This window comes from Cavia porcellus, unplaced genomic scaffold, assembly GCF_034190915.1.
Source record: "Cavia porcellus strain 051 isolate PalLab524CR breed Dunkin Hartley unplaced genomic scaffold, mCavPor4.1 scaffold_3, whole genome shotgun sequence".
NCBI classification, from domain to species: domain Eukaryota; kingdom Metazoa; phylum Chordata; class Mammalia; order Rodentia; family Caviidae; genus Cavia; species Cavia porcellus.
The window spans coordinates 49,478,734-49,505,687 of NW_026947486.1; the positions used below are offsets into that span (position 1 = coordinate 49,478,734).

Below are 26,954 nucleotides of genomic sequence, written 5' to 3' on the forward strand. Positions count from 1 at the left end.
AGTTACAGAGAAAAATCTTCACCCCATTTCCTAATAATCATAAGACGGGATATGAAAGAGTTGCTGGCCCAGACCGGACACTTTAACCAGGAAAAGCTGCAGCCAAGTTAGGGGACTCTTGCCTCCCCCGCCCCCTATAGATTTAACTGTAACCCTATACCCCCATCCCTAGAAACCTGTTTCTGGCGCTAAACATGTGCCAATGAAATACCTGTGCATCTCTAATGGCCTTAGGGCACTGCCCTAAGCTTAGGCTATTTATATTCCCCCATGCCACGTGTCCGAGAGAGATCGCCAGATTCCAGCGGCCAGTGCGCCAGTCTCCTCTCCCCGTGTTCCCGGAATAACCATGGCCCCGGGTGCAGTGGAGATGTTGCGCCCCGGGGCCGGGGGGGGGGTGTCTCTCCCCGCATTCCCGAAATAAAGCCACCGCCACCCACTACTTTCACGGCCGTCTACTCCACTCCTTCCACGGACCTCTTCCTCTCCCTCTTTCCCCTCTTCCCCTCTTCCTCCCTCTTCTTCTCAGACCTAACAAGTATAATCTCTAAGAAAATCAGTGTTTAGTTTTCTGAAGAAAATAAAGATAGAGCTTCCTTTTGAATTGGTTATAACTATTCTGATACTCTTCTGGAAAGAGTTAAAGACATCTATAGCCATAGACATAGCTCAGTTTAACAGTGTCTGCCTGGCAGTACAAAGTCCTGAGTTTGACTTCCAATACAAAATGAAAGACATCATATTTCAGTGATACATGCATATCTATGTTTACAGTAGCATAATTCATAAAACTAAATTTTGAAAGGAATGTATATGCTCATAAATGGATGAGAGAATAAAAAGTTGCATATATTTTCTAAAGCAGGATAAATTTGTGTCATGTTACGAAAATGGGTGTCTTAATTGAAGAATGCTGCCTGGAATAAGTCAGGCATGGAAGGTTAAATATTACATGGTTTCCCCAGAGTGAGAAACTCACAGTATAAATAAAGAGCAAAAGAAAATAAAGATGATAGAAAAAAGGAACATAGACTTTGTAGAGATGAGAAGGGAATCTCAGGAACGAATGACAGGGTAGGCATAGGAGAACAGTGAGTGGAAATAAATAAGTTCAAGGCTCAATATGAGTAGGTATTGATACTGAATGTTGAATATATACATTATGTATCACTAATACACATAAAATATTTAAAACAAAGTAAAATGATTAATTACAAAAAAACAAGAAATATAATAAATACTATGTATGCCTATGTGTATGAATGTTTTTTTTGTTTGTTTATTATATTCAGAATTGATCACAGGATCTTTGTTCTGAGCTACATCTCTAGCTATTTTTATATTTATCTTGAAACAGGGAATCTCTAGGTCACTAAGTTGTACAGCATGGGCTTGAACTTGTAACACTTTTGCCTCTATCTTCTAGAGTAATGGAATTATATGTGTACACTGCCATGCCTTGTTCCTTGAATACATTTAATACTCAATTCCAAATGTACAGCCTGAAATACACATTTTTTTGTATATTCCAAAATGAAATTACCAAGAAGAAAAGAAAAGCATTTATGAGTTTTAATTTTCCTAGCTTTTCTACCTTCCCCCAAACAAGAAATACAATGTTTTGAAGAAATTTATTTTAAAGAGAATGAAACCAATCAAAATGAAACAGAATAATGCCAATCAAAACAAATCAGTGTAAGTGACTCATAACTTCAAAATAATACTAAATCAACAATAGTTAACATAATGCCTCTTGTTGTCTTGTCTGCAGATACCTTCAGATATACTAAAAATCAAACAAAACACAACAGAGGACAACCAATAAAAACAAAAATGAATGCAATAAAGGACTTCAGAACAAGATAAGAGTAAATCCAAAATGGCTACCTTAATATATATTTTATCTTTGAAATACCTGCCTATGCCATTGGATAAAATGAAATAAAACAAAACAAAATAGAATGAATCCCAATCCAATAAAACAATGAAAATGATACAGAACTTCAAATTAAGATGATAGGGAATTAACAAGTGGAAATTCTCCTTAGATGCTACATTGCATATTGTTATCCTTTGAATTGATGATCAGACTATCAACTTTAGAACTGAAAATTCAAGGAAAACGCTAAAAACTATAAGCATTAAATTGTATTCTACTTCAAAATTATCAATCACAGCCAGTTGGGTCACTTTTGGCAGGGGGGAGTGGGCTCTTCTTGTTTCCCTGTTCACACACCAGAAGGGACTGGAATATGGTTCTCAGCCCAGGATCCACCCATGGCATTGATTTGCAGGGAAGGCTTGCTTCTTGATGACTTCTTGTTCTCTTCCCCTGCAATCTGCAAATGACAGACTCATGGGAAAAGGCTGCATCTGCCTCTCCACCCCTGTGGCCAATGCACGGTGCCATCTTCAGGGAAGGCTTGCTTTTTAGTGACTTCTTGTTCTCTTCCCCTGCGGTCTGTGAATGGCACCATCTCACAGGAAAAGGATGGCATCTGGCTCTTCCCCAAGTAGCCTATGCATGGTGCTGATTCAAAGGGAGGGCTTGCTAATTGGTTATTTCTTGTTCTCTTCCCCTGCAGTCCATGAATGACCAGAAACACAAGTTTCAAAACAAGAGTTCTTTTTCCACTTTCCATTACATTGCTTCATTTAAAATGAATTTCTTAGTTTTGAAAAAAAGTGAAGAATTATAACTTCTTATAAAAGATCTCTTAAATTATCAAATAAATTTTGTTTCCTAACCGTGAATATTCATTCTTCTAATATTGTAATGTAGAAGCTCTTCTTTTACAATATAGTAATCCCAGACAACAATCCTGTGAAAATGATGACAAAGTATCGGAAAAAGAATGAAGCTGTGTTTCTATAGGATAATTCTTGCTTCACTGTGTCACAAAAGTTGAGACAGAAGGAAAAGGAAAGTATAAACCAAGTTTCTATTTATCTTCTGCTTCTTTACAATCTTCTTGGAATAGTTGAGTAAGTATGAAATGTGGAATAAAGGTAAAGTGTGTGATATGAATATTGGATGTGAATTGTTTTACATTATTAACGCTGAAATACTATTTGGGCATATCTCAAAAATAAAAGGCAAGAAGAGACGAACAACTATGTAATACAGTGCTGAAAGCTTTATTATGTATTTCCAGAATCATAGAAGTTCGAAGTCATAATAGAAGCTGCTATGATCTGAATAATCCCGTTGTTTTCCCCAAGTAGTACATTGAACTCCTACTATCCAAGCAAGGTAAAAGTATTAGGGGTTAGGGCCCTTGTGAGTTATCAAGTCATAAACGTGGACTGCTCATGAATCATATTACTGACAGTATTTAACTTTTCATTTATGCAGTGTTAGGTGTTGAAATCATGGCTTTCACATTGAGTTACATATCGAAGTTTTTAAAAAGACATTTGATTTGTTGTCACTTTTAAATTTTGAAATGTATTTTCAGTAAGTCACTAAGTTTCCCTGGTTGAACTCAAACTTGGAATCATCCTCTCCGTCTTCTAGTGACTTGTAATTACAGGCATGTGCCACCTGTACAGCTTTAGTGTTTTTAAATGAATCTCCAGAGAGTGCCTTTATCTTTTCTGCCATGTAATATCACTTGATTTGTTGTTACTTTTAAATTTTGACATGTGTTTTCAGTAAGTCACTAAGTTTCCCTGGTTGAACTCAAAATTGGAATCATCCTTTGTCTTCTAGTGACTTGTAATTATAGACATGTGCCACCTGTACAGCTTCAGTGTTTTTAAATGAATCTCCAGAGAGTGCCTTTATATTTTCTGCCATGTAATATTACAGCAAAAGTGTGAGTTATCTAGAAATTGGACCCTCTCTAAACACCAAATCTACCATTTTCATCTTGAACTTCTCAGTCTTCTCAACAGTAAGCCAAAAATTCTGCAAAGTATAAATCATCCAGTCTATGGTATTTTGTAGCAGCCTAGGATGTTTGTTTGTTTGTTGTTCATTTTTTGGTTACAATGTTTACGTAGCTGAAATTTTGATCCTCCTGCCTCAGTTTCTCAAGTGTTGAGATTAAAATTTTTGTCAAGGTTACTGGACTACGTGATGCCCAAAAAGCTGGTAAGGCATTATTTTATGCATGCCCATGAGGATGTTATTGGAACACATTAAGCATTTAAATATGTATATAGAGAAAGGAGAAATACTTACTAATGTGATTGGGAATCATCCAATCTGATTAGAGCCTTAAGTCTTCATGCTGTCTTTACATGAAACTTTTAAGAATATGGAACGTATTATATGTTTTCCCATTTCAGTTTTTGGACTTTTTTTCTTATTCCTGAAAATTAACATCTATTATCTTCTTTGCTTTATGAGTTGTTTCTAGTTATTTTTACAGATCTTATTCCCCTTGAACTACTTCTTCCACATTCTGATTACGAAATACTTTGAAGACAACTTTTTCCCTATTTCAAACTGACCATCCCTAATCAAAACCTATCTTGTTTTCAGCCATGTATATGTCCCATGGGCTAATATTTTATCATTTTGGGCATCAGATTTCTTATATGAAAGTCAGGTAGCTAGTGTATAAAGCTGCATTTTCCTAAATAACAATTATCCCTCCAGGGTGAACATAAATCTATAATAATATATAAATATATAAATAATATATAAATAATATAAATATATAAATAATATAAATAATAGTGTATGTTTTAAACTGAAACTTTTATGTGTTAACAGCATAAATAATAATGAGCTATTAAAATGAGGATTCAAAGGTCCTATAAATTTCTAAGTACATTTCTAATAAATAATAAAGATTTATACTCCAATTTTTCATTTGAATGCCATTACATATTTTGTAAACTATATATGTTATATATATAAAGTATACAGTTTTGATAGACATATATTTATTCATTCCATTCATATTAGTAAATATTAACTATAAAGAAATACAAGTATTTTAGTGCTGAGCATGCCATGTTAACCATAACTGACATGATCTGTCTGATGGAACTTGAACTGATCATCTTATAGTAGTATAAATAATAAATGAATTGGAAAATTATGAATTTTGATCAAGTATTAAAAAGAGAAAGAACCAATTATAGTATTTAATTACAATGACATGTCCCTAAGTCTGTTTCAAATTTAACTAGTAATTTGAGGAAAGAATGCATATAAATTTCTAGGTCTTTCTTGGGAAATTCTGATCCTGTAAGCCTAAGATGGAGTGGCATGCATTTTGTAAAAGTACCTAAGTCTTCTGACATAGCATTCACTAGTTATGTAGCAATGGTAATAATGTTAGACTAGGACCAAAGAATCCTGGCTTCCAGTGACGAAAGGCTCTGTAATCTTGGGCAAGCTATTTTCTCCTCTGGCTTATTTTATATTTGCAATATCGAACTCAATCTTGAAGTGCCCGACATCCTGAATCCATATCTACAATACATGTAAGATTTTGACAGGTAAATGAAAAACACTGACTTACTTAACGACACTTTAATTCTACACATGGTAATTTGAAAAGAAATATAATTTTAAATGTAAAAACACATATCTCTTTTATATGAAGCACAACATTCAAGCATGTGTTGTTACAAATATATGATCATCATAAGTTTTAAAATATGTCTACTATAATCCAAAAACGGATGGAAAGGTTAGGCACTAATTGAAAGTGTGACAAGATATGGGATGAAATTTAGTTTCATTAAACATTCACAGTGCTGATATAGTATCTGTATTCAGTAGTAATTGAAATTTAGAAACAATAAAAAGCTTCACCATAAATTGCAAGTGCCTCAGGAAAGCTGCATTTTTTCACTTGGCACCTATTAATTTTGCAATTCAATATCCAGTTCACTATTGTTCAATGCACAAATTAGGAAATAATATATAAGAACCTGAAAATTACATTTCAAGTTAAGAAAGCATGTACATATAACTAAGATATTCATTAACATGGAAGAAAAAGTATTCTAAAAAATTCTGTAGATTTGTTAAAAGTAAAAGTAGTCCCTCTTTACCCAGTGTATATGTTTGCCCCTTTGATAAAGGTAAGATATGGGGAGACACTGGCCAAAGGAATGACTGAACCTCAATAACAAGAGGAATGTACTTGAGTTCCCAATGCATGGTTAGAGTTTAGAGTAGAATCTTTAGGACAAGAGTCACCAGAATTAAGAGCACTTTATTGTCAAAAGTTGCTTGTTTTGGCCATTTTGTTTGCTTTTTCCCAGTAAGATTGTATAAAGTGGTCAACATAATAAGCCACTCCATTCTAACCCTGTCCCCTTCCTATGATATGTCACAAAATTTCATTTTTTTTTTCTCATGTCTTTGAGTTACAAATAAATACCCACAGAGATCTCAATTGGGGGCTGTTTCGCTGAGGCTGATTTATACCCAAGAGGCAGCCCATTTGAATTTCTGGGGCTTTAACTAAATCTTGTCTCCAAGTAATTAATTCTCTATGCAACCATGGTCACACATTGTGGGAAATGGAATCCAATGTGGGACATAAGCTCATGTCTGTACAAAAAAAAAAAAAAAAAAAAAAACAGTGGTGCAGCACTGTGAGTCATGAAGCTACAAGTCAAACACTACAACTATAATTTAGCATAATAGACTGGTCCCCCAAAGCCTGAAAAAGGAATCAAAACATCCAACTCATCATTTTATTCTCAATAAGGGAGTCAAAGATGACCAGAATAGCCTGAAAATTCTGGGCTAGGTCACAACCTACATCTTTTCAAACCAGAAGTGTTCACTATCTAATTGAACACTGAATGTGGCAGTGTTTCTTGACACACTATTTTTCTTATCTTTTGTTTTTGTTTTCTGATTTGTGTTACCACCATGGGACCAAATTTGTCTAAATAGAAAAAAATCATTTTAAGCAGGACTTACAATGCCTTTTTAAAAAAAATTGTTTATTGGCAATTTTAGGTGTATATAATGATTACAAATTTACCATAGGGAATTTGTATCTGTACATAATATAACTTGATTCCTTTTCCCACTCCCTTACCCTCTCTCCAGCTTCTCTTCTCCTTATTTACAAAAGCTTTGTTTAGATTTTGTCTTTTGAAAATGTCCAAATGCAAGGTTTCACAGTCTGAGCTTATTGAATTGTTAATTGTCATTCATCAGCATTGTCCCTGGTTCCCAAAAAAGTAACTTGGACAAGGATGACTGAGAACAATTTGGTTGCAAATTGAAAGAATGTTTCAACTCAGTAAAGTATACTCCTCTTGTCTTGTTATATGGTGGCTATTTCCACCCAGTGAACAAAGGAGGCCCCAAAGGAGAAATTGTTTCCCCTCAGTTGTCTCCATTGTTCCCCTCAGAAGTCTCATTAGCCCATCAATCTTCCACAGTCATAGACACTCCTCTTAATGGAAGAAATACTGTAGAAATGATTAAGACTTGAGAAAATGTAGGAATGAAGTATCATAAAGCTAAAAGCTAGTAGTCTTGGAAATGTAATTGTGGCAATTATAGTCATGCTAAAAAAAGTTCATAAAAATAATAAACAAATTACTCATCAAAATTTAAAAATGTTGCCACTGATAGTGCAGAGATCAGACTATATGGGACAAAATAATATAATAATAGGCATAAAATACCATGTTCTTCCCAAAGAAATTTTTATCATTAATTTTACAGAGGTTCAAAGATAGCAGGACTGAACACAAAACCTGCACCTGCTAAGTTTTTCAACAATTCACTCTTATAAGAGTATCAGATTATAGCTTCATTTTAGCTCCCTCTGGAGTGTAAATTGGATCTCAACAAATAAATTCATTTCTTTCACAACCAGTGGGTCACTTGAGAAATCCTGTGATTGTCGGTAATGGGTCCTGGGAAAGAGTGAGATGCATCCCACACAATCTTTGGGTGATCTTCTTTATCTACATACTTTCTCCATGAAAGAGGATGTAGAATAACTGAGATTTATTTTAGGAACTGCAAAAGTAACACAAGGGAAAGTAAACCAGACTTTTGTAATGATCAAATAACCTCATGCATAAATCAAAATAAACAATTGATCTATAAATACTTCATACTAAATGTAAAAGAAAGCTAATCTCAGAGCATATAAACTTCCCTATAGGATATTACAGAAGAAACTGTCACAGGGAGCAACCAAATATAATTAACAAGCATTCTAAGACTAGTAAAACAAAGATGGGGACAAAAAATTCTTCTTGGAACGTTCTGAAAATTCTATTGCACATAAATATCATTCCCTAGATTTATAGGAATCCACTGTTACAAGTCTTAGCTATTTGATGAGTTTATCTTTGGCCTTCAATTTAACTTGATATTTTTGTTTAACTGTTATGCTTAAAATGATTCTTGTACTTCATAAATTCTTAGACTGCAGTTACAGAGTTCAATTGTTACTCTGCTGCTTCAGTACAGACAAGGTCACTTATACACAGCCAAGAGTGGCTAGTGGACAGTCAGTCATATTTACATTGTAACAACCTGAGTTTTTCTATATGATCATAAGGAAAGAAACAAAAAAGAAAAGAAAGCCAAATGGCCACAAAAATATTTGTTACAGAGCTACTGTACAGTATGTTGGGTAGAGAGGAAAATATAAAGAGATCTAAATGTATAATGATATATTTTTGATGTAAGGGGATTTTACGTGATGAAGATAAAGAACTACAACAAAACTAGAAGATTCAAGTATGTTGAAAGCAGGTTTGTGGAGGATGCAATTTACAGAAAGAAATACATATGTTTGCTTGTAGGTTTAGTTGAACCAAGGCTATTTCTTCTGAAAACTCTTGTTGCTCAAGGAAGATTAGTGGGTGCTGATCCTGACTTTCATTAATCACTCTTTCCCAGGTCTCATCTCTCCTTTCCAGTGTGACAGATATTTTCAGACAAAGGCTATAGTTCTCATTTTTGAGATTAGTATTAGACATGAGCTTATTTGTATGACAATCAGAAACACCTATATTGTTTAATAACAGATAAGACAAAGCTGCCTTTTTTGGACATTTTCAATGTGGTTTATAGCATTTATTATTATTGACTTTATGGTGTGTTAATTATATTTATATCTCCAAAATGTACAGGTCCTTGAAAATGCAAAATTTAAAATAAAACCTCATCGTCCTAGTGACTTCCAGACTAAAATTATCTATGATGGTTAACTTTTTAAAATCAAATATCTGAATTCTCCTTTACTTGTTTTTTTACAGGTGTTTGCAAATACAAAACATAACATCTTATCACCTTAGTGACTTCCAGACTAAAACATGTTAATGTTCTGCAAGAATTCAACTTCTAAGACAACATGACTGATAACAAATGATAGTGTCCTAAACAACCCCTCAATACAGTCACTGATGCAGAGTATGTTATGAGGATGATACAGGTTATTGAAACCATATTTATTCATAATAGTAATGTTGAAATTCTCTTCTACATATTTGGACACTTGCAAAAATTGATTAGATCCCAAACTACACCTTTTTTTATGACACTCATTTTCTTGACCCCCTAGTGGAAGGCAATACTTACAATCTGATTGTGTTTTCTACCTCTTTACAAAAAAGTTCCTTCATTCACATCAAATTTTTCACCATGGTGCTTAAGGTCTCATCCATTTCCCTTAATTTCACACATACACAAGCCCAAGAAATCATTAATAACTGCCTTGAGTTCCAAACCATGTACAATTTTGTGCTTTGATATGTGTCAATTCCCATATTTTAGAAGGCGATGAAATTTGATTAATAAACTAACTCATCATAATTCTTTGGTTAACCTTAAATATTGTCTATAGATGCTCATTTTGAGTATATATATATATACTGTTTAACAACCATATAAAACTGTAACACACATTAAATGTCATTTAATCTCATGTTTTTTCTCTAAAGGGATTGCCTTCATAAATTAAGACTGATAATGGCCCTGCCTACATTTCCAATTATCCTTAGATTACTTTGAATTCTGGCCCGTTAAACATATCATAGGTATGCCTTATAACTCTTCAGATTAAACAAAAGTAAAATGACACCATGAGCTCCTAAAAACCCAAACATTTAAACAAAAAAAGAGAAGTATAAAGAAGCTTTCTACACAAAACAAGTATATAAAAAACTATTTTCAATTTTAAATTGTGATTCAGAAGATTTAGGAAACTATTTTATCTCAGCAAAGGACAGGCCAAAACTTTTTGACCTTTACCAGTACCCACTGTCAGATCAACAATGGGTAGTCCCAAAAGAACTGTCAACTCAGAGAGAATATATCTGTTTTGTCACTCACTGGCCCTGTTTGGGTTCCGTCAAAGGCTGTGTTTCCATATAATGCATCTTGGTTACTTTTCTCTTGTTGCTGGGATGAAATACTTGATGTCCAAAATGAAGGAGGAAAGGTTTATCTGGCTTACAGTTTTTGGAGGTTTCAGTCCATAAACTGGTGGCTCCAAGGCAGGGTAGCATAACTATGGGGCAACTGTTCATGGTAGCTGTATGAGGTAGATACCAAAAGTGTCAAGAGCAAAAAGGGGAAAACACAACTTCTTCCTTCCCTCATATAGTATGCAGCTACAGCACTCCCACCACCAATCCCAGCACTAGACAGCAAACCAGTCACAAATGTTAGACTCGACTGCCTTTGAAAGACCTTCCCCCAATGACCACATGAGGCTTTGGAGGGACATTTAAATATATACCATAACACCATGTGACACCAAGTGACAAGCTACAGAGCACAAGAATTCTCTTCATTTCTGCAATCCTGCTTCTTATAGTGACCATGAAAGTTAGCTATTATTGCAAAACTGCAAAAGCAAAACAGTTCTTATTTTTCTGAGCTTGCTGGCATATATATATATATATATATATATATATATATATATATATAATCTCACCAATTTTTAACATAATTACTTGGGGAGATTCCAAACCATCTTTTTCTCCTAGTGACTTTTATACAATCAGAACTTAGTAGACACAGCCACTTATTGACCCACAAAGAATTGTGAGAGGGCCACTCTGGCAATGCTAGTGGTTAATACTCTTTACCATATGCAAGGTATTTCCTGACAGAAAAAGTCTCTCTTATATATAGTCATCAATATCACTGATAGTATTTATTGTTTTCCCTTTCATCTGAAATGGTATGTGACCTATAGGAGATGTCCTAAATTTTGGGTGGATTTCACGTCAGTCCACCAATATCTCTGTTATTCATTTGTTTATAATCTAATCCTGGATAATTGGAGATCCCATAATTTGAAGACATTACAGTCTAATTATGCCTGAGATAATATTTTGCCTTTTAATTACTATAACACACCTTCATGGAATCCTGAGCTTGCTGCACTCTTCTTATTGCCTCTCCTTAGATGCTTTTCTTTATCAAGAAATCCTTCTGTCACCTAGCTATTTCTTGCTTCCCGCATATTATTATAATTGGTAATTATCAACTTCCAGATTATCTCATATGGACTTTTCATGATAGTTCTGATCATGTTATGGCCTGTAGTTCCTGTTCATATATTCTATATTGGTTCAGGAACTTAATTTGTTCTATGATCTTGGAAAAAGATGGCCACATTTGTGTTTCTTTGAGAAAGATGGCTACAATTGTGTCTATCACCTAATTCAGATTTTGCAAATAAAAACAATTTTTTCCAAATGCTTCTGTTTGTGAATAAATTTTTTGCAAATGAATGTATTCATGAACCAAAGCACATTTATTCTTCTAATCATTATCACATAGTTTAAAGCATTTAATATACTTTGCCTGCTAATGCTACTTCCTAACTTCGTACATTTTACATAATATTGCTCAGCTGAATTTTACGCACATTGTGAAACCCAAACACAAAGCTTAAATCTGGCTTCCCAGCAATTTCACTTGAAAGTGGATGACAAATCCCCCCCTTAAACAAATTTCCTCAGCACTTGAATATATTAGCTAAAAATATTTTCTGGACACTCTAGTTGCTCCTATAATTGGAGCTACTACATTGACCACCACAGGTGTGACTACAGCTGTCACCTTGATTCATTCTATAAAAACTGCTTAAACTATGAATGACTATTTCCAAAATGTTTCCTCAATTAGACCTTGGGGTCCCTTAATCCTCAGCTCAATGCCCCTGATCCTCCAGTGCATGGTTACTGATTTGAGCAGAATCTGCAGGACAGCAGTTAGGAAAATTAAGAGCAAGTTACTGTCAAATATTTTTGCTTTGGGCGATGTATTATCTTTGCCCCAATATCACTGAGAACGGTAGAGCAACATGTGTCACATAAAAAGCCATCATGTTTCAGACCCTCCCCCAAATGTTCTATACAATATGTTATAAAGAGGTTTTCTTTTATGTCTTTGTTCTCAGAGTTTTGAGTTGCAAATAACCACAAAGGTCTCATCTGGGGGTTGTTATCCTGAGGCTGTCTTATGTCCAGTCAGTCCTTTCAAGTTCCTGGTCCTTGAACTAAGTCTTCTCTCTAAGTAATAATCTTCATACTCTACACAGCCAAGTTGCACAGTGCAATAATCAGATGCATGAATGTGCTTGTGGTCTTTTCCATATCAACAATTCTGTTCCACTGATGCACATTTCTGTTTTCTGCCAGGATCATGCTGATTTTTACCACTATGGATATGTAATATAAAGTGAAATGTGTGACTGTGATACATCCTGATATGCTTTTGTTGTCAAAGGTTGCTTTTGCTATTCTAGTTCTTCTCTGTTTCTGCATGAATTGGAGAATTCTTTTTTCTAGGTGTTTGAAAATTCTATTGCATATTGATTAGGATTACTTAAGTTTGTACATCAATTTTTGAACTATTGCTATTTTGACAACAGCGGATCTGTCTATCAGGGAATAGGGATTAAATTTCCACATACTTTTATTTTTTAAAATTTTATTTCTTTCTCTCTTATTTTTACAGTGCACATGTATGCTGTACATAATGATTAAATTTAATATGAGGGATACATTTATATGAATATCATTCATATAACTTTTTTGTCTCCTTTCAAACCCCTCTCTTCCTTACTCCTCTTCACAGTTGCAAAAGCTCTATTTACATTTTCTTCAATATTTTTCTTTAAATCACTGTTTCTTCCTTCTCTCACTTTTAGCATAATCTTTCGTCATCTTTTTCATTTGAATAAATTCTTCCTACTTCCCACTATCTAACATTCTGCTCTTCATTTATACTTTGGATTCCTCACACAAGTGAACTAATGCGAAATTTAAATCTATGTGTTTGATTTACTTCATTTAGGGTTACGGTCTTGAGATGTATCATTTACCTAAAAATGCTTCAGATTTATACTTTCCAGCAGGGTAGTACTCCACTGTATATAAATGCCATCTTTTCTTTATCCATGCATCTCTTGATGAGGATATACGCTGTTTCCAAGATTTAGCTACTATTAACTCTGCTAATATAAACATGGTTATGCAGATAGCACTGTAATCTGATATGTTTAACTCTTCTGGGAAGATAGGAGGAGAATAGTTGAGTCAAATGAATCCCACAAAAAATTGTTCATATAATCATATATAATAAAAGCAGATAAAACACAGCAAGATAGAACCAATCAATGTAGACAAAAAAAAGTATGATAGGACTTCAAAACAAGATGACAGGAAATCAGCAAAGGCTATCATAATGTCTTATTTTCTTCAGAATGCTGTTCACACCATTACACATAATAAAATCAAACAAAGTAGAATAAAACCAATTAAACAAATAAATGAAAGTATTATATGAGTTCAAAGTAATATAATAGGAAATCACGATTACCATATTGTATCCCATTATATTCAAAACACTAGCCCTTACCATTTGACAGAGTAAAATCTAACAAAACAAAACAGAACAAAGCCAAACCTAACAAAACTGTGAAAATACAAGAGTTCAAGAAAAGACAATAAGAAATTCACTGTAGTTACTACCTTTCCCACCCAGATGTTTCCTTCCCTATGACTCTTATAACAACTATTTTGCTTTTAGATCCCATTAAATCCTCCTGTTTCTTATGCTAGAGTCCACACATATGAATTTGAACTGTTTTGCCCATGAACATGATTTCCAGTTGTGCCCATTTACCTAAAGGAGCCGTTATAACTCGGTAGCTTTCCACTGCATGAAAATACCATCTCTTTCTTATCCTTTCTGCAGTTGATGGGCAAATTACTCTTGCTTTTTTCCCTAGTCTCTTGTCACTTGGAAAAATTGTTTTCTCCCCTTTGAATTTCATTCAATGAATTTCATTTCCAATTAAATGTGTATCTTGGATCTTTTTTCTTCATCTACTCTCCCTGTGTTTTCTTTTTGGATGAAAAGTCTTTACTTTTACTTGGAAATGATTATTGGTACACCAAATAACAAGTAACAAGTTATTGAGTCCTATCATCTAGTAAATCGTTTTGTTTCCTTTTGCACTGAGATAGGTCTCACAATGTAGTCTAGGCAAGCCTGTATTTTACTGTGTATCCCAAGCTGACCTCAAACTAGTGATCCCCCAGTCTCCCTCAGCCTCCCGAGTGTAGGGATTACAGGCATGCACCACCATGTTGGGCTCAACTAGAAATTTTGATTAAAAATCTCTAAGTGGACCCCAGGGAAGTATATTTACATTTGCTGTTATAATCCTTCCTCAGAATACGCTACTTTAAGGCTAGCTGCTGTTTCACACAAGTTACATGTAACTATTTACTAATTTTTCATAGATAAAGCCCCTGACCTTCAAGAAAGTGTAAGGGGAAAAAGTTATTTAATTCCTCCTTTCTTTAAAGAATTGTTATTTCTTTTTTCCTACTAAATCTAAGAAAAAAAGTCAATACTGATTGATATACATGTTGCTTGAGCCAAAAGGTGCAGGAAAACAGACAACACATATTCATTACATTTCTACGAAATATGAGGTAAAAAGATGAAATCTTTGTGAAAGGTAAATGTTTGTCCACAGAAACTAGATATGCTACTCTCCAAAAGTGAAGGGAACTATTATACAATATAAGAAATAATTCAATGTGTTTCATAAGAATAGAAGTTGACTTTGCTAAAGCTTCATATTCCATGAGAGCATCTACAATGTCAGTCCACGAAATGGGTGCTTCTTTCTTCTACCCACTGATGTGGTAGTTTTCATGGATTTTTTGCCAGATGTCTCAGATGAAGGCCAGGAGGTTATCCAAGACCTCCTCCCTGTTCTGCTGGAAATAGTTCTGCAGGAAAGGCTTCTTCTCCTGGGTCTCCTCCCCCACTTCACTGCTGTGTCTTGCCATGGGTTTCTAAGCCCACAGCTTCCTTAGCCTTGAAATCTTTCTCCCTCTGCAGGCAGTACTGTTCAATCTCTGCCTGAGCTGCTTCTTTGGCCTGCTCCAGTCTTTAATTCTTTGGCTTACAAACCTCAGACACCTTCTCTGCAGCCTTCTTCTCCGCTTGCAGCAGCTGCTGGATTCCTTGCCACTGGCTGGCTATGGCTGCAGCAGCTCTCAAGGCCAACTGAGTAGCCTGAACCAGAGACACAGCACTACTGAACAGGTGACTCCTTATATACTGTGCTTCTATTTATTGATGACCTGAGGCCACTTACATTAATGGTTACAACCAGCATACATTGGTTTGTCTCTGCCATGCTATCTGCCTGTTGCTGGCCCTCCACTTTTCCCCTGCATTCAATTACCTGTTTTGTTTGGTGACAGTCCTCTGCTTCTTTATCTCTCTCTACAATATCCATTAGCAGTTTCTATAGTGTTGGTTTGGTAGTAATGAATTCCTTCAGTTGTTCTTTATCATACAAGTATCTTATTTTTACATCAATTTTGAAAGATACTTTCTCAGGATAGATCAATCTGGGTTGGAAATTGTTTTCTTTCAGGATTTGAAACACTTCACTATTTAATATGGTACTGGAAATACTAGCAGTAGCAATTAGACAAGAGGGAGAAATAAAAGAGGTAAAGATAGGAAAAGAAGAAGTTCAACTATCATTATATGTAGATGACATGATACTCTACATAGAAGACCCCCAAAACTCCATTGAAAAACTCTTAGATATAATAAATAAATTCAGCAAGATAGCTGGATACAAAATCAATACTCAAAAATCAATAGCATTCCTATACACTAACAACAAGATCACAGAAAAATAATAGAAGCCACATCGTTCAAAATAGCAACCAAAAAAATGAAATATTTAGGAATTACCTCATAAAAGAAGTGACAGATCTATACAAGGAAAACTATAATACACTGAAAAAGAAATTGAAGAGGATCTCAGAAAGTGGAAAGATATCCCTTGCTCATGGATAGGAAGAATAAATACTGTGAAAATGGCCATTCTCCCAAAACTGTTACACAGATTCAATGCAATCTCAATAAAATTACCACCAACATACCTCATAGTTCTAGACAAATCACTCTTAAAATTCACCTGGGATGAGAAAAGACCTAGAATAGCAACGACAGTTTTAAGCAGCAAAGGCAAGGCAGGAGGCATCACAATCCCTGAGGTGAAGTTATAGTACAAAGCAACTATAGTAAAATCAACATGGTAGTGGAATCAAAACAGAGCTAAAGATCAATGGAATAGATTAGAAGATTCAACCACAGCTAAAAACACATTCAACCACCTTATCTTTGATAAAGGAGCCAAGCATGTTCACTGGAAGAAGACAGTCTCTTTAACAAATGGAGTTGGAAAAACTGGCTCTCCATATGCTGAAAACTAAAACTAGAACCATGCCTATCACCATGTAGTAAATTAAAATCTAAATGGATAAAAGATCTCAATATTAAAACAGAAACACTAAATCTATTGGAAGACAAATTGGGTAAAAACCTTGAAGACATAGGGATAAGTAGTGAATTCAAGGACAGGATTCCAACCGCATGGGAAATACTTCCCTGATTCAATAACTCAGATCACCTCTTATTAAAAAGTTTCCGCATGTCAAAAGAAATCTCCAACATAGTGAAAAGAAAACCAACAAACTGGGAAAAAAATCTTAGTGAACTGTCCCTCAGACAAAGTATTTCTGTCTAAAACATATAAAGAATTAAAAAAAATCAGACCCTCCAAATTCAAAGATCCAATCCAAAAATGGGCATCTGAGATGAATACACAATTATCAGATGAAGAAATACAAATGACAAATAGATGCATGAAAAAATGTTCATCATCATTATTCATTAAAGAAATGCAAATTAAAACCACACTGAGATTCCACCTCACTCCTGAAAGAATGGCCAGGATCAAGAAAACCAACAACAACAAAAGCTGGAGAGGTTGTGGGGAAAAAGGAACTCTCCTGCACTGTTTTTGGGAGTGTAGACTGGTGCAACCCTTGTGGAAGTCAGTCTGGAGATGTCTCAAAAAGCTAGGATTGGAAGTCCCATTTGTTCCAGCTATTCCACTTCTAGGTATATTCCCAGAAGAACTGAAAGCACCACATGACAGAGATATATGTACACCCACATTTATAGCAGCACAATTTGTAATAGCCCGATCTTGGAAACAAACTATGTGTCCATCAACTGAGGAATGGATAAAAATGTTGTGGTATTTTTATACAATGTTGTACTACTCAGCTATAAAGCATGATCACATTGAGATACTTAATATAAATGGGTGCAGCTTTAGACCATACTCATAAGTGAAATAAATCAAACCCTTGTATGAATCCCGAATATTTTCCCTAGTGTAAGAAATGATAACAATACATAAAAGTATGTGGTAATCATGATTCCCCATTATATTGCTTGAAAACTTATAAGGTTTTCATTCATTAATTGTAATGGCTTTATTCTGGACTGCTTGATTTTATTGTCTGTGATGGTATGAACAAGTATTTTGGAGAAAACAAGATATCATAATAGCTAGTACTTATTTAATATCATCTTATTTTGAAGTCCCATCAAGCTTTTGTTTTTCTGTCTCCATTGGCCTTAACATGTTGTATTTAATTGGATTTTATTATATGTGATAATAAAAACAAAAACTTTTATAGACCAGGAGATAATATAGAAATCATAGTCCATTTTCTGTTAGTTGGTTCTAAATACCCTGTAACACTGTCATTCTCTTGAATCGTTTTACATTGTCTTGATATGTTTGATGCTACAGTATATGAAATTATACTCAAATATTTCAAGGAAAGACACACTATGATAACTCCTTTTATGTCAGGATATCTTGTGGTGAAACACTATGTTGCTTAAATTGTTATGTTCTGACCTGTGCTGTTTTGTTGTTATGTTCTCTTTTATCTCAATCTCCTTTTTAAGTTTTTAAAATCTTTTTAATTAAGGGAAAAATGAAGAAAAAAACAGGAGGATACATTATAGTAACCCCTTGGATTTCCTATTAACTTGATTTGATACCTTGTATTGCTCTCATCATCTTGTTTTGACTGATTTTACTCTATTCCATTTTGCTTGATAGTACCAAGTTTGAGAGTATATAGGCAACAACTTTGAAGACAATAAGATTCACTATGATGCCGATTCTTCTTTGACTATTATCTTCTTTTGAAGTCCTGTAATGTCTCCAATGTTTTGTTTTTATTGGCTTTGTTCCATAGTATTTTGTTCAATTTTATTATACCTGATGATATAAGATTTTTAAGATAGTAGGAGGCATTACGGTAACCATTGTTGATCACCTTGTATTCTGTTTTTACGTCATGTACTATGTCCATCCTCTTGATTTGACTGACTCTGTTTTGTTATATCACTTTTGGTTTTATTCTCTTCAAAAAAAGTAGTAAGAAAGGTAGGAGTAATAAAACCAAAGTGTGTAATTATCATTGTAAATAAGAGAGGAAAAGAAAGTGCTGTAAAGTATATAACTGTATGTATATTTAAGCATATAAGATAGATCATTGAACAGAACTGTTTGCAGTCTCACTGTTTGAATGTCCACTTTATAAGCTTTAATTTTGTACCTTGAACAACTATTTCTAAGGTGGCAATATGTAATCTATTAATTAGTGATTTCTTACTGTTTATTTTTTTTGAAATTCTGTATTACTTGTATCCTTTTTCTGTTATTTTTTTCTTTTTCTCCTTAAATAAAATTTTAAAAAAATACTAAAATAAAATACATGCTTTTGGGCCCTTTTTAAAAAGTGTGACTGGGCTGGCACTTAGCTCAGTGGCATAAGCAGCTGCCTGATAAGCGCAAGGTCGTGAGTTCAATCCCCAGGAAAAAAAAAAAAAAAAAAAAAAGCGACCACTGAAGGTTTATCTGGTTTCATAGATGTCTTGTTCTATTCTATTGGTCTGTATGTCTATCATTTTTTACTATAGCTTCCTATTATAACTACAATGTTAATAATGACTAACACTTTGTTCAGATTTGCTGTGGTTGTTCTGGGTCACTTCTGGTTCCATATAGACTTCTGGGTTGTTTTTTCTTGTCCTGTGAAGGATGCTGTTGGCATTTTAGGAGGATCTCGTCTAGTCAGCTTTAGTACTGTGGCTATTTTAGCAATGTTAATCCTATTCATGACTAAGATCTCTTTTTCCCTTTCTAACATCCATTTCAGTTTCTGATTTCTCAGTTTTAAATTTTACAGTTTTTGTAATTGAGAACTTTCAATTGGTTTGATTGATTCCTAGATAATACATTTTTTGAAAATACTATTATAGATATATTGTCTACACTCTTTGTGGGCTCATTATTGGTATATAAAAATAATATTGATTTTTATATTGGTTTCATATTTTAATGCAAATATCTTAAGCTGCACAGCAAACCCCATCCAGTCAAGCAACCTCAGCACCTGTTAACCTCGTAGGGCCCTGCCCATCATCACCAATCAGCTGGGGACTTTTGGGTAAGTCCCTTGGGGACTAGTTGAGTCTACTCAGTGAGTGTAAGTGACCCTGGAGCCACCTGTGCTTAGTGGTGTGAAACAAAGTCATTCACAGTGAACTTCATCCAGCCATGCAATCTGAGAGGGGCGTACCAAGGACAGTAAATCAGCTACGGACTTTTGGATAGGTTGCTCAGGGCCTAGTTGGTCTGCGTCCAACTACCCCAGTCAATCAAGGACCTTCAGTGTACCATGGGGCATGAGGTGAAGCACACTCCATCTAGATGTTCAGTCCTGGTATGCCATTCAGAAGCTGGTAGAGCCTCTCCAGGTAACCTCAAGAACTTGGGGATTTTCAGAGTACCACCTGGGGTATGTGGAAGGCCTGCTCAACGTATCATTCACATATGAGGAGACTTCAAAAGTCACTAGGGATCTGGTAAGGCCTGACTAATAACTTTTACTCAACTGAGGAAATTCCCTGCAGTGCAGACAGATAACCCTTAACCCAGCAAGCAAATGAGACTTTGCATTCAACTTCTCCAGGGGAAATGCAGGAAAATGGCAAAATGAAAGAACAAAATGCAGTCTCAAACTGCCAGCCCATACCAAACAAGCCTAGGTGACATGGACACAGAAATAACAGTAAGCCATACACTTGAAACATTATAAATGATATCAATTGAAGTAAGGATTCAAATCTATGAAGCTATAGAGGAACTCAGATAAGAAATAATCTCCCAGGTAAAAGAAGAAATGATAAATGCAATAAAATAAATGCTGAATACATCTAAAGAAGACATAGCTAGAAATAGAGAAGCATTGTAAAATGATGAATATGCATAAATAATATAAGAAAGAATCAGAATTCTTGAAACAGATTCAAAAAGATATCCAGGAAATCAAAAATTCCATTGAAAGCTGGCAAAACTGCTTCAGTGAATGTGACAATACTCTTTCAGATCTCATAGACAAGATTGCAGCAAGCAAACAGGAAAGATTTTCTAAAAACAGCAAAATTATCAAGAAATAATTCAGTAGTTGAAAGATGATGAATAGAAAAACAATATGAGATTGATAGCTGTAAACAAAAAAGAATATGACAACACAAAATATATTAAAACACTATTTACAGAAGTATTAGCTGAAAATTTCCCAAATATGTGAAAGGAAACTGACATACATAAGTGAAGTGTATAGCACTCCAATTAGCTATAACCAAAATAAATCAACACCCAGACATATAATAATCAATATCCCAGCAATTAAACATAAAAGCACAGGATATTAAAACTGTTAAAAGAGACAGATCATTCACAAAGGAAAGGTCATCAGAATCACAGCAGACTTCTCAATACAAACAACAAAATCAAGAAGAGCATGGAGTGAGGTGTTTCAAATCTTAAAGGAAAACAACTTCCAACTGAGATTAATGTACCCTGCAAAACTGTCCTTCAAAATTGATAGAAAAATAAGATACTTCCAAGACAAAAAAAGCTGAAAAATTTATTAAACACCAAAGCAACCCTGCAATGAATACTAAAAGATATTCTAGATGACATAAAAATAATTATGACTTCAAGAACACCAACAGAAAAAACCACCAAGCATTGCAAACAGAGGGGAAAGGTGAAGAACCAACAGCAGTAAGATAACATGACAAAAATAAGCCAAGATATGAGTTATAACCATTAATGCAAATGGCCTCAATTCACTAATCAAAAGAAACAGACTAGCAGAGTGGATCAAGAAATAGCATCCAACCATATGTTGTACACAAGAAACCAATCTAAACCAAAAGCAAATTCATAGGCTGAAAGTCAGAGGATGGAAAAACAATACTTCATGCAATAGGAACGCAAAAGAAGCAGGGGTAGCTATTCTGTATGCAGACAATATGAACTTCAAAGCAAGAATGATCCAAAGAGATAAAAAAAGTCACTACATACTAGTTTGGGGAAAATTTCAAAAGGAAGAGATAATAATCTTAAATATATGTGCACCAAATGTGGGAGCACCCAGCTATATAAAAAGAATATTAATAGAAATGAAAAAATCAAAAAGCAATAACACATTTATAGCGGCAGACCTTAACATCCTTTTGATGAAAAGAGACAGAATAACTAGACAGAATATCATCAAAGAAAAAAGTGAATCAAATGTGTGAACAAATGGACATGGTAGATGTATACAGTGTTCCATGCAACATCAGAATATACATTCTTTTCAGCTTCACATGGGACATTTTCTAAAATGAACCACATATTAGCCAATAAAATATGCTTAAGTAAATGCAAAAGAATCAAAATTATTCCCTGCATATTATTTGATCATATTGTCATGAAAGTAGAATTTAGTGACAAAAGAAGCTGGAAAAATTCCATTAACATATGGAAATTAAATAATATACTCTTAAACAACCAATGGATCACAGAGAAGATTAAAGAAAAAATGAATAATATCTACAAGCAAACAGAAATACAAATACAACTTACTGGAACCTGTGTAATGCAATCCTAGAGGGCTATTTATTGCAGTGAATTCCCATATCAGGAAAACAATACATACACAAATAAACAACATGATGCTGCACTTTAAATATTTAAGAAACAAGAGCATGACAAGTCCAAAGCCAAAATAATGGAGGAAATTATAAAGTTCAGAGCAAAAATTAATGCAATATAGACTAAGAAAACAATACAAAGAAGTAATGAATCAAAGAATAATTGAAATATTATGAAAGAATAATTAAAATTGATAAGTCCCTGGTCAACCTAAGGAAAAACAGGAGAGAAACACTCAAATTCAAGCAATAAGGAATGAAAAATGGCAAAATCACTCCAGACCCTGTGGAAATACAGAAGACCATCAGTAACTGCGTTGAAAAACTTCACTCTGATAGGTTTGATAACACAGAAGAAATGGGCAGATTTTTAAAAACATATAATTTACCAAACTGGATCAAGAAGACATAAATCTGCTGAATAGCCCAATTTCAATTAATAAAATTGAAAAGGCAGTTCAAAACTTACCAACAAAGAAAAGCCCAGGGGCTGATGGATTCACAGGTGCATTCTACAAGAAATTCACAGAAGAATTAACACCACCACCCCTCAAACTCTTCAATGAAATTGACATGGGAGCAATTCTAACTAACAAACTCTTGGAAGCAGTTGTTAACTTAATATCAAAACCAGAGAAAGACCCAACCAAAACAAGAAAAAAAAAAAAAAAAAACTATGAGCCAATCTCCATAATGAACAAAGATCATAGACGCAAAAATGCTCACTAAAATACTGGCAGACAGAATGCATCAAGTCATCAGGAAGACTGTACACATTAAAACAGTGGGATTCATCTCAAGAATGCAGCTGAGATTCAAGATATGCAAATCAATAAATGTATTATTCAATATCAATAGAGCCAAAGAATCACATGGTCATTTCAATAGATGCAGAAAAAATATTTTGATAAAGTCCAACACTCATTCATGATAATAACACTACAGAAAATCAGAAGAGATGGTCTTTACATCAATCTGATAAAAGCCATCTATGACAAACCAACAGTCAGCATCATATTAAATAGTGAAAAACTGAAAATTTTTATTCTAAAATCAGGAAAAAGACAAGTACATCCATTATCACCACTACTATTCAATATAGTGATGGAAATATTAGCCAGAGCAACTACATGAAAAAGAGAAATAAAAGGAATAAGGATAGGAAAAGAAGTTAAATTATCAATACTTGCAGATGACATGGTACTCTACATAGAAGACCCCCAGAACTGCATTAAAAGACTTCTAGGTATAATAACCAAATGCAATAATGTTCCTGAATACAAAGTCAACATCAAAAATCAATAACATTCCCTTATGCCAACATCAAACTCATTGAGTGAAATATAACAAAAGCCACACCCCTCACAATAGAATCCAAAAGATGAAATACTTATGAATCAATCTAACAAATGAAGATCTATTCTGTGAAAATTACAATATTCAAAAAAAAATCAACAGAATCTCAGAAAATGGAAAGACATTCTTTGTTCATGTTTAGGAAGTACAAACGTTGTGAAAATAGCCATTCTTCCAACCTTGTTATACTGATTTAATGCAATTCCAATTAAATACCACTAGCATACCTCCCAAATCTAGAGAACTAATTCCAAAAATTCATCTGGAATCAGAAGAGACCTAAAATAACAAAGCCAAATCTGGGCAACAGAGGCAAGGAAGGAGGCATCACATTTCATGATTTGAAGTTATACTAAAAAGCGTTTGTGTTAACATCATCATGGTACTGATAATATTGGAATAAAAACAGACCTAAGGATCAATGGAATAAATTAGAAGGTACAACTACAGCTAGAAATTCACTCATCTACCTTATCTTTGACAAAGTAGCCCAACATGTTCACTGGAAAAAGACAGCCTCTTTAATAAGTGATGCTGGAATAACTGGCTTTCCATAAGCTGAAAACTAAATCTAGACTGCTGCCTATCACCATACACTAAAGTCAAAGTGGATCAAAGATCTAAGTATTAAAACAGAAACACTCAATCTGCTGGAAGACAGAGTAGGCAGATTATGTTACTTAAAGTATGCGATTATAGGACAAGAAATGAGCCAGCATGAGATTTTTGTTGAAAACATAGACGTAGTCAGAGATTTTGTGAACAAAAATCTAATTGCATGGGAAATACATTCCAAAATCACTAACTGGGATTTTGTATTACTAAAAAGTTTTGCATGCCAGAATAAACCTCCAATATAGTTGTGGGAAACCCAATTGGCTGTCATCTTCTGTTAATAAGACAACAGCCATCTTAATGCTAAGTTTCTATTTGGAAGCTAAGTTTCCACCTCTCCTCACCTAGCCTGTCACATGTCCCTGTAGTTCGGCCGGTGGAGCAATTATGCCAATTAGCCCACCTTATAAGCCTGTGCATGGGACATTTGAATTACCCTATAGCCTCTGGTCTCATTAGAACTTCCCGCTGTTGCTAAGTTACCTGCTGACGTGTCAGAACTCAACTCCCTCCATAATACCCTGTATATTTGCTATTCCTTCTTTGAATAAATGAGACTTGATCAGACCACTGTCTTGTCTCCATTCTTCACATCTCTTCTCTCTCCCAAATCTCCACTCCCCCTCTAGGGTCTCCATTGACTTACCCAGGGTTGGGACATAGTGAAAAGAAAAACAAAAAATTGGGAAAAAATTCTTACTCAACTCTCCCTCAGACAAAGGACTTCTACCCAAAATATAAAAAGAATTTAAAATATCAGACCCTAAAATTCAAAGATCTAATAAAAAATGGGCATAAGAGATGAATACACATTTTTAAGCTGAAGAAATACAAATGGCAAATAAATACATTTAAAAACATTCAACATCATTGGTCATTAGAAAAATGTAAATTCAAACCACACTGAGATTCCATCTGACTCCAGAAAGAGTGGCCAAGATCAAGAAAACCACCAATAACAATTGCTGGAGAGGCTGTGAGGAAAATATAACTGTTCTGCACTGTTGGTGAGAGTGTAGTCTTGGTTAATCACTGTGGAAGTCAGGCTCAAGGTTCCACAGAAAGCTGGGATTGGGAGTCCCATTTGACCCAGCTATTCCACTGCTGGATATATTCCCAGAAGATTTGAAAATATCATACCACAGTGATATATGAGCACTCAAGTTTGTTGCAGCACAATTTGTAATACCCAGATCTTGGAAACAAGCTAGATTCCCATCAACTAAGGGATGGATTAAAAAGATGTGGTATTTTTATACATTGGAGTACTACTCAGCTATAAAGGATCACAGTGAGGCTTTTATAGGTAAATGGGTGTGACTTTAGACCATATTCGTAACTGAAATAAAAAAGACACATGTGTAAATGCAGTATTGTCTCCCTAGTGTAAGAAACTGAAAGAGAAAATAAAATTCAAAATCTTCAATCAATACTTGGAAAGGGTAAAAAACTACTCAAAGGGGAAGACGTAATTTAGGGAAAAGGAGAAAAGTAAGAAAGGAAAAGAAAAAAAATATACAAACTTATAGGTACACATTTAAGAAAGCTAAGATGATTGTACTACTAATTCTATTAGTTCTTAGGACAAAACAGTTAACATCCAAAGGATTGGATCTATTTTGTATGTTTATACCTGGTAATCTAAGTTCTACTTTTGAAGATAAGTATGCAAAAGAACAACCTTAGTTATGTTCCTTCCACCTTGTTTTGGGGGCCTGTATTGTCATTGTTTTGGGCTTTTGTTGTTGTTATTTATCTCTTATTTCTTGTTTTTCTTGTAATCTGTTTTGTTTTTGTTTTTTTTTTTTTCTCTAAAATAGAAAGGACAAGGCATATATATATAGGCTTATACATGCCTAGAACTTTTCTTAAAGAGTTTACAAGAATTCATTTAATGACATGTGATTGTATGAACAGCTACTTTGAACAAAATGAGACATTATTGTAGCCACTGCTGATTTCCTGTGACCTTACTGTGAAGTCCAATAATGCTGTTATTTTTGTTTTGATTTTAGTCTGTTTTGCATTATTTAATTTCAACATGTGTGAAGGTATGTGCAGCTATTTTGAAGAGAATAAGGGACATTATCAGAGCCATTCTTGATTTTCCTATTGTATGGTTTTGAAGGCCTATAATACTTTCATTCTTTTGTTTTGATTGTTTTATACTATTTTGCTTGTTTGAATTCACTGTATGAGAAAATATGAACAACTATTTCAAAGAAAACAGAGACATTATGGTAGCCTCCGATGATTTCCTGTTTTGTTTTGAAATCCATTGTTGCTTGCATTGTTTTATTCTGATCTGCTTTATTCTGTTTTGTTCTAATCTCTATAAAATAAAAAAAATAAAAATATCTTAAGGCAGTTTCTAGGATGTCCCTTTAAAAGACTACTACTTCTGGAGCGATGCATGCTGGCAAAAGACTGTAATTTCAATATACTGGTAGTCTGAGGCAGAGGAGCTGCAATTTGCAAGACTAGTTTTAGCAACTCAGCTCCTTAGTGAGACACTGTCTCAAAAAAAAAAAAGGAAAAAAATGAAAAGGAAAGGAAAGTAAAAGCTGCCAATTGATATCAGTGTAAAGTCCTTGGTTCAAAC

The 26,954-nt window shown here is 34.3% G+C and overlaps 1 protein-coding gene and 1 pseudogene across 4 annotated transcripts in view; both read right to left on the reverse strand.

Annotated features, from left to right (window-relative positions):
• The window catches only part of Hdx (highly divergent homeobox), a 202,314-nt gene that overhangs the window by 66,414 nt on the left and 108,946 nt on the right, over positions 1-26,954 (reverse strand). The window lies entirely within an intron of this gene.
• Positions 14,656-26,767, reverse strand: LOC134475522 (V-type proton ATPase subunit G 1-like; annotated as a pseudogene).